Source organism: Dysidea avara, chromosome 2 (genome assembly GCF_963678975.1).
Source record: "Dysidea avara chromosome 2, odDysAvar1.4, whole genome shotgun sequence".
Taxonomy (NCBI): domain Eukaryota; kingdom Metazoa; phylum Porifera; class Demospongiae; order Dictyoceratida; family Dysideidae; genus Dysidea; species Dysidea avara.
The window spans coordinates 49,405,967-49,416,358 of record NC_089273.1 but is presented as its reverse complement, the minus strand read 5'-3'; the positions used below and the strand labels follow the sequence as shown (position 1 = coordinate 49,416,358).

General features: G+C 36.3%; 1 pseudogene; it reads right to left on the bottom strand.

Moving 5' to 3' along the window:
• Nucleotides 1-8,482: 8,482 nt before the first annotated feature.
• LOC136248190 (arylsulfatase B pseudogene) lies at nt 8,483-10,043 on the bottom strand (annotated as a pseudogene).
• Nucleotides 10,044-10,392: the final 349 nt, after the last annotated feature.

The following is a 10,392-nucleotide window of genomic DNA, read 5'->3' as shown; positions in this document are numbered from 1 at the left end:
GTTTCACAATGTGTGGGACAGCAATTATCTTACAAATTGGGTGATTTGTTCATTCCCAAAACCAAACATTTTCTTGTTTTTAGACAACAATACAAGTGATTTAATTGAGGAAAAGCACAAAGAACACATGATTAAACTCTCAAGGATCTCTTTTCATCCATTTTAGATTGTGAGAAAGGAGATCTTTGTCAACAAAGTGATTTGTCATCAATTTGTCACACCTGATCACTATACACTTCTATAAACTGATAATGAAAAGTTAGTTTGTTATGTATTAGATAGTAAATTAGCCATATCTTTGGAATGCTTCACTGTATCATCACAAAATTTTCACACAAGGTAGATAACCACTCCATTGTAGCTATAAAAAAGAAAATTGGTCTGTGTGCCCAAATGTATGGTTTTCCAAAATAGGGTCACATATTATATAGTTACTTCTCTGCTGAGTATCATGAAATAGTCCATATTTTCCGCAGTGGCTTACTTACTGCAAAGTTGTTTCTCTACTGTTCGTTTTCTATAGCACTGAGTAGCAACCCTGAAAACGACTTTGCTATTGACTACTAATTATTACATGACAATAAATGTACGTACAGGGTCCTCGACTCAGCATTTGTTTCATCATTCTGACTCTTTCAGGTTTATAGTTACTAATTGATAGTTGGAGTGCATGTTCAGATTTCCTTTTGATGCAATATTTGCGTGTTGAGTCATGATTATGATTGCATACTGGAAAGACAGCTAAGGTACAACTGAGGAAAGTTAGCCCCTAAACATAGAGACAAAGTTAAGTTAATTGCAGAAATTCCAAGTTGAGTAGCTCTGTATTTATTGAATTGTAGGGCTGCAACAATATCACATTTCAACTGATATCTGATACGTCTATTTCCGATTCAGGTTTTCTAATAAACTGATACCATATACACAGTCAGTACTTCAAAGTTGAACCGATATGCATCACACCGTACAGAGTATGAAGCATGATCACTATGGCTGTATTACTGCAATTCATGTGCCTTCCAATGATGTAATCCTTTTATTTGTTGGTAGTCTTGGTACTAATGACTGTTCACGAGAGGATTTTTCCAAACTTGTCTGTTTTTTGTCAAAGGAAATACAAAAAAAACTTGACCAACCTGGGATTTGAACCCTTGCCAATTCACACTGCTTAGCCATTTGACACTTTGGACATTAAGGTGTTTTTCACAGTACTTATACTACATTTAATAGTGCATAATTATAACTCAAGTGAAATATCTGTATTGTATAAGACTCTGAGTGCACTTGTATGGTTCCTGACCAGCTAGAAATAGGCTTATAACCCAGTTTTAAAGCTGCAAAACATGCCCTAAGGCAATGTGTTTGACGTGGCACCATATCTCAAATGATTTAGTATACCTTACTCAACTTCCACAGAAAATTTGGTGCTTTTATCACAAAGTGAATGTTTCCATTAAAATTTGTTGCTTAGTCGCTCTACTATAATGTAGTGAGGGATCAAGAGGTAGGAATGCCATTATTTTTATTTATTTATTTATTAATACTTTACAGCACAAGTGCTGAAGGTCTGTAGGACACCTGGTCCTACAGCCTGCTCAAAGACTTTAGCTACATAAGGTGTGTTTGAAAAGTTGGATTAGAGAGTTCCTTGCCTGCCATTGAATTTGCCATAGAACTAGAAAGTTATATTCAACTTCAAAATGATGCGCTTAAATTTCCTTCTGCTATAACTTGTTTACATCACCATTCACTGCTCTTTCCAAACCTAGTCTGGAATTTGAGGTATTTATCACGTGTCATGGGTTATTACGCCATTTATTATATATTTCAGTTCTTCTTTAGTCTTTTTCACAAGCCTTGGAGTTGTTTACTTAGCAAAACGTTCTGCAGTCTCTCATGTAGCTATACACTGGATTTTCTGCAAAACTTTACTGATCAGTGGCCAGCCTTCTTCATTAGTGAAGTCCCAACTTTCATACTAGTTTTCAACTTCGTAATCCGTTACCATCCGTGGTTCCGCCATTCTTCAACATAAAATTGTAGACGGATTCCTGAAGAGTACTACTGTACGGGTAGAGGAACCTCACAAGTCACGTATCCCACAATAAACCGTCGAACTCATTTATATCGCAAAGTTAAATCTCTTCAAACTGAAAAGGCTTGGAATGACTATCGTATTCTAAGAAATAAAATCACAAACTGTATTCGATTCGTGAAATGCTCATACCAAATATCAAACTAACCTATTCAACAAAAATGAAAGGCAAATCACAAGAATTTCTGGAAATACATAAAGAATATTCGTAAAGACCAACATGGTTTTCCTCCTTTAAATGAAAATGGTAATACTGTCAACAGCTACTGTTCTAAGCAACAAATTTCAGTCTGTATTTACTCAAGAGAATACCACTGACATACCAAACTGTAACAGCACTCCATATCCTATAATGCCAGATATTGCAGTTTCATGTGATGGTGTACAAAACTTCTTCGAAACTCTAGATCCAAGTAAGGAATCTGGTCCTGACAACATTCCTATGAGGATTCTGTGCAAAAGAGATTGCTCCAATTCTAACTGTTATCTTTATCCAGTCCCTAACATCTAGACATAATATACCAAATGACTGGCTAAAAGCCAACATAACACCTGTGTTTAAAAAGGGGGATAGAAGCAACACCAACAATTATCGGCCAATTTCACTAACCTCAGTTTGTTGCAAGATATAAGAACATATTATGTATCACCACATTGCAGAGCACCTGAACACCAACAACATATTAATCGATGAGCAATTTGGTTTTAGAGCAGGTCATTCGTGTGAGGCTCAGCTCATATCAGTTGTTGAAGACATACAATTGGCCATGCATGGATAATACTTCCCAAGTAGATATGATTTTCATTGATTTTAGGAAAGCATTTGATACAGTTCCACATTGTAGACTCTTAAACAAGCTTTCTCACTATGGGATTCAAGGTACAACTTATGACTGGATAAAGATTTGGCTGACTCAACGAACACAGCGTGTTGTTGTGAATGGACATGCTTCAAATTTTGTGCAAGTTCAGTCAGGTGTTCCCCAAGGAACTGTTCTCGGCGCATTGATGTTTTTGCTCTACATTAATGACATCAAGTGTGGCATCTCATCCCATTTGAAACTTTTTGCAGATGATTACATAGTATATCGAACCATCAATAGTCAGCAAGATCAGTTGTTGTTACAACATGACCTCAACCTTATAATAAAGTGGACTGAAACTTGGTTAATGGAATTAAACACTTCCAAGTGTGTGGTACTTACCTGTAGTAGACTGACATCTTCCTCTAATTTCAACTATACTATCAGAAATCACTTTTTGTAGCGAGTTACCCAACACCCTTATTTAGGAATTCTCTTTGACTCAAAAATGTCATTTTCACCACATATCAATCAAGTTATCTCTAACAACAAGGATGCTAAACTTTGTTAAACGTAACCTTTACAGATGTTCTGCAGAAACTAAATGTTTAGCCTACACCAGTATAGTGAGACCACTGTTAGAATATGGATCAGCAGTATGGGATCCATACTTACAGAAGAACATACACAGTATAGAAATGGTACAACAACGTGCTGCTCATTGGGTCAAGTCAGACTACCGATATAACAGCAGTGTTACATCTATGTTAGAAGATCTACAATGGCCATCACTTCAACACCGACAATATGTAACTAGATTAAAACTCTTCTACAACATTGTTTACTCCTCATCAGTCTTAACAGTCCCAAATTACTTCACTAACACCACATATCCCACCTGCCACCACCACCCTTTCCATTTTGAGATTCCGTTTGCTAAAACAGACCATTATAAATTCAGCTATTACCCCAAATCTATCTGCAACTGGAACAATTTACCCACTGACACTATTGAATCCCAATCTCTACAATTATTTTTAGATAAATTATAACTGACTCTTATCTATGTGATTTGTAATGTTTTCCTTACCTGAACATATCAGTTTGTAACTGTGTTTTCAGTAATCATAATCATAATCAAATCATAAATCCACGGAACTATAAAGTACATGGCTCATGTGATTATTAAAGCAGACTAGATTCATGTAATCAACCATTCTAATGTTTAATTTGTTGTTGGTTTCTTATAGCCCATAAAAGTCCATTTCGTAAGTGTCACATGACTGTCGGTTCAATAGCCCCGGCGTTATTGTACCGATTTTTGGTTCAGTAACCACTGCCTTATTATAATAGTAGCTATACTGTATATAGCTGGGTTATATTAGTTATGTACGAAAATAATTCAATATTGTCCTGACAGGCTTTAAAGTCTTCATGTTGCTTCAATAGCTAACTGCATGTAGCTACTGTATAGCTGGTAAATTATTCCACATTTTACAAGTTGAGGGGCAAAGGAGTGCAAATAAACTTGAGCTTATATTTAAGCTTGCAAAGAGTTTGTATTATTATTATTATAATGTTTAATTAGCAGAGCCCGCCTGGGGCATAAGTGCTAATGTATATTAAAATTAAAGGTGATTGTATAATAATTATTTGAAGTTGTCAATAGTTTGTTGGTTGATGATGTCTTGTGGTAGTCCATTCCTTGTATATTTGCCTATAAATCTTTGTGTATACCTCTTGTATTTTTGTGGTAACCATTATAGGAATATGATTACGTAGTTAGGTATACAGATTCTATAGAATCTTATTTAGCATGGTAGCCAATACATCAAATTTTCCAGTAATGTTTCAAGGAATTCCGACCAACTGATAATCTGTAACACTAGATCCAGGCCAAAGTTCTTGGTCAAAAATCTTGCAGCCCTTCACTGCACAATCAACTTCAATTACCTTAATGCATGTCTTTGCGTATGGAGACTTCTATACATTATATGTGAGCCTAAGAGAAGGACTGGTCAATTTTATTAAATCTGTCAATAAGTATAATTTCCACTTTGGCACCAATTATGTGGTCAAGTGGTAGAGATTTCGAGCATTTTGTTGTGTATTAATACTATGTATGTACCTGTTATTGTTTGGACTTCATGCACATACCTCATGCAGCTATAGAGAAAATTTGAACTTCACAGACTTTAGCTAGAGAAAGGGTGTATCAGCTTTTCAAAGTGGTAAAGTAAAAATGAGGCAAACCATTATCACCAGAGAGTCAAGAGAAGTTGTTTCTGTACCAATGATTCAGCACAGTGAGAAGTATTCAATTCATCAGAATTAAAATATTTTGTACAATTTTTACCATCAAACTGTAGTGCTTACACTAAGCCCATTAGCAGTAATTACTTGCAACAGTTGTGGGTAATGGGCCACTAATGGTACTAATGGTATTTCAAATATAAATAGAATTCATTTTTGAGGAAGGCATAATATTTTCATACCTCACAATTTTTGAAGCCTCACTTTATATATCATCAATGAATTTATCACTTAATGATGCTGTCAACTGCATTATTCTTAGGGGTCATACAGTTATGCTTGATTTAAGCTAATGTAGTGCTTAAATAAGTAAAATGAATAATGGAATTTTCAAGTGTAATATATAGCTTGCCTCATTCAAATGTTGAAAATTGGCTGGAAGCTTTCAGAGCCTGACTGGCCATATTTTCTACCCTTGCTTTTTAATTTTTTTTCTCCAAATATTTAGTCAGGAAAAACAACATCAGCCAAGAAAGGCTGTTTTTCAGTTGTTCTTTGATCACACAATAAAATACAAGAATTTTATTCATATAACCTTCTGTTGTATACTGCATGAGTATTGATATGTGACAATTTGTTGCATTTAGATGCAAGTGTTGAATTTTCAAGTTGTAAAGCCACTAGCTAGCTGTTATGAACCACTGAAATCTACTGAGGTTCACAAAACTTACACTCCTATCTGCGAATTTCCATAACCATCCAAATTAGTGTTGAAGTGATTCCAAGCACTTTAGGCAATGCCAATATCCGATAATTTATACAGTTTGGCCTATTTTCTGGTGGTTAACGAATGTCTCATTGTAGGTTTCTACAAGTTACACTTGCATACTCCATTAAAAGTATCATTAGTAAAGCCAATGGTGCTGCAGGTCTTGTGATGATGCATTGCTCTTTGAAGGAACCAGCTTACTGATGAAATCATCAAGCCAATTTTTACAAGCCAATAAAGATGGTAAAAATCCATATGAAAACAGTACAAGAGGCACACCCAAGCAAACATGGACACATGGTGATCATAGAACCAGTTAGAAGTAATTGATGGAATACTTCACTGCAGGTACTACCAAGGTAAATACAACACTTGCCAATTAGCTAGTAGTACCTAAACATATGCTAGAACATAATTATACTTAATGAATCTCATGCAGGAACAGCAGATGGTCATTTGGGACATAAGAAAACCTTTCGTAAAATACTCAGAGAGATTCGAATTCTTCTTATCTGATTGGATACTCATCGACATTGAAGGAGTGGTGTTTAACATGTGAAAGTTGTACTGCAACTATACCAAAGAGACTATGACCATTACAAAATATTAAAGCAGTATGGACCAGCCTATTATGCTAAAATTTTTACCTATTGTGTTATGCTGCACTGCTCAAAATTTTCCCTATTATGCTCAATAATATTATTATTATTATGTTCACTTTATTTCATTGTGGTGATGCATGTTATACAGTAACTTATGAAAAGTTGTCATTATGCTTAATATTTAATCCATAGGTGGTGGAAGGGGGGAGCTAGGGGGCCAAAGCCCCCCCTCAGAATGATACCACGCCGAAGTTATCCTTCTTGGTGGGGCTGAAAACCGCGATAAAGATCGAGATACTCTAATAGAGCAGTCACTCTAATAAAGCAGTCACAGTATTAGAGCAGTGTGTAGCAAGCTATGTAAGGATTTTTATGTAATTTATCAGCTATGAATGCGTAGCTGGTAAGGTGGGCAGCTATTGTCAGTTGGTTGCAACCCTTTTTTTTTTTTTTTTTTGTCTCACCATACCAAACCAGAGACTAAGTCTGGGTCAGCCCAGCCCCCCCCTCATATCAACTACTTCCTCCGCCCCTGATTTAATCTGAAATGACTTTGAAACCTGGTAATTGCAGTTACAGTTGCTACTAGGTTTCACAAATTGGTTTATGCAGTTAAATCAAGTAAGTCTGTGGAAGGTGCTTGGTAGCTTTATTACACTGAATGACCATTGTAATGGAATATATTGGGCAATATATCCAATGAAATGCATGTGTGTCTGGGGTCCATAGACTATAGAATTTGCTGAAAAATTGAAATTATTCATCATTTTATGCACTAGCATTATATGCTCAATGCTTTGTGGTATCTGTGTATTATGCTCTACATTATGGTGGCATATTAGGCTGGCCCCTACAAAGCAGGCTTCAACTGGTAACAGTAGATATAATGAGGCCATTCCCAAAAACCAAGAATGGTAATTCATACAATCTAGTGACCTCATATTATTTTACATGATGGACAGAAGCATATGCAATGTCGAATCAAGAAGCACTCACCGTAGCTACAAAAGTTAATCTACAACATGGTTTGCAGGTTCTCTCTCCTGGATCAACTCCATTGGAACATGGGGCTCAATTTGAAGCACAGTTGATTAAGGAATAAGTTATGTAGAACACGTACTATTGTACATACAGGGATCTTATAAGCTTCTCAGTTGTTATAATTAGTGCTATGTAATGAGCTGTGGGCTGGCAAAGTTATAAGTTGTTGCTTACCTTGACAGTTATGATTTTGTAAGTCATGTCAATATAGACTTAAAGACGGGTCACGTTTATGTTTTTTTACTCCAGCTGTCCACTATTTCTTGTTCACCATTAAATTAATATAATTACACTGTCAAGCTACACAGACTGTATAATATTTTTATGTGACCAGAAATGCAAAAAGGCATCTTATAGCCTTTCCAATTCCCAACTTGGACTAATCATAATTATTTCCTTAAGCTTTTAGCTTATCATCTTCATAGTTACAGCAAACTATGGTGGTATGATAGGGGTATATTGACAAATGTGACCAAATTCAAAGTAGTACCATTATTCATACATAAGTCAAGATATGGGTTACCAAATAACTTTGTGGGACTCAATCCCAGCAGAGCATCTGTTATAGGTGACTGTAGGGGATGGAGAATTGTTTTAAAAAACATTCAGAGAACTATTATGATATTATGATGTGGTGCATGGTATTTGTATACTATATGTGTAAACGAGGTTTAACAAACTTTAAAGAAATAATTATGTGCAATTGGAAAGGCTATGTCTGGTCACAATTATGATAACATTAGTCAGAAATACTTTCACAGATGTGTACACTACTGCAATACTTTGATGTCAATCAAATTTGCCTGCATGCATGCATGCAGAAAATTTAATACCGGATAGCAAAATTAGTAGTATATAGAAGGATTAATCACAGCAAGGTCAAACAAAGTATCACAACAGACATACGTATACTGTACCTATGAAAGTGTAAAACTCAAAATACAGTCTGTGTTCTATACATATATAGCTAAATGGCTAGGAATACAGTGCAAAGTTAAAGACTGCTACTTTAGCCAAGGAGTCCACACGCCATTAAATTTAGCAGGGTCAGACTTTGGATCGTGAGCAGGATCTAACTGTTTAATATGTGTGGAATTGTAATATTCTATTCTCTCCTTCAACTGCTTAACTATGTCAGGATGTTGATCCGCAACATTGTTCCTCTCATTTGGATCCTCTTTGATATTAAATAGCCATATGAATGATGGAGTATATGGACCATGATCTATTGACCCATTTAAGTGAACCCAACCATCAGGACATGTGTTATTTTTTCGTCGTGGTACTTGTATACTGCAGTTTGGTAGACCTGTAATAAGCTTCCAATCTCCAACCCTCATAGCTGCTTGCCCCCTAAAGCCACGAGTTGGAGGATCTAAATTTATCAGTAGTTCTTTACGAGGTGTCTGAATGTCCTGTGTGATAGCTGGCCACACATTGTATCCATCTAATTTCCATTTGTTTCTGTCGAGCTCTAATCCTGCAATACCTTCTACTATTGTCGGTAGCCAGTCAGTGGCATGAAGTAATTCATGATTATCATAGTTAAGTTTTGGTAACTTGGAACTCCATACAAATCCTGTGCCTCGAACACCTCCTTCAAACACTGTTTTTTTGCCGCCTCTTAATGGCCAGTTGTTGCCACCATATGCCATCTGTCCTCCATTGTCTGTTGTAAATATAATAACCGTATCATCTAACAAGTTTCTCTCTTGTAACTTCATAGTAATGTTACCTATTCCTTCATCAGCTGCTCGTAGCATCCCACAAAATATACGTCGATTGGCATAAGGTATGGATTGACAGGCAGGATCATCAGTGTACCTTTGAGGTGCTTCTAAAGGAAAATGAACAGACTGATAAGCAGCATAAATGAAGAAAGGCCCCTTGCTACTATTGTGTTTAGCAATCACTTGTTCAACAGCTTCAGTAAACAAGAAGGTACTGTAAGTTCCATTTTCGTCAGTAACTGGTGCAGTATTGTTCCTCAAGTCAATGTAAGAGTCAAACGTGTGCAAAAAGTAATCTTCCCAAGAATTGTAGTATCCGTAGAAGGTATCAAACCCCCTGTATGTTGGAGTGTATTCCCACTTGTGCATACCGAGATCCCACTTGCCTACACAATGTGTAGAATAGCCACCTTTCTTCAACTCGTTTGCAATAGTAGTTTGATTTAATGGCAAGCCATATGGACGACCATCACTTATTACTGACTTTGCTAATCCCATGTGATAAGGATAACGACCAGCCATTATAGCAGATCTCGTTGGAGAACAAAATCGCTGGACGTAGTATTGTTGCAATCGAATTCCTTCGTTGGCAAATTTGTCAATGGTCGGTGTTTTAATGTCCGACCCTTTGTAGCTGGTATCATTCCATCCCAGATCATCAATAACAAACATCAATATGTTAGGCTTTGCAGCATCATTCTGTCGTATAAAGTGAGCCAAAAGAACACACAAGAAGATTTTCTGGTACATTTTCACGTGATAGATCACATGAAAATTATTGCGTAATCATAAATTACCACACCCTAACATAGTCACGCGCAGCCAGACCACTATTTCAGCGATAGGGCTTATCGATTGGAGATTTTTCAGCGAGGGCGCTTATAATCTCCAATACATAAGCCCCATTGCTGAAATAGTGATCTGGCTGCGCGAAACTAACCCCAAGATTATTGGATTGCTATGTGGCTGTTTTCTTCATGAACATTATTAATATATAAGAATTGTTGAATTAACAAATAACAATCCTCCAATCAACTACCTAGCTATTGTCATGTGTTAGGCTAAGTGTAACTTGAATAACACCAGCGCGTAGCAGCCA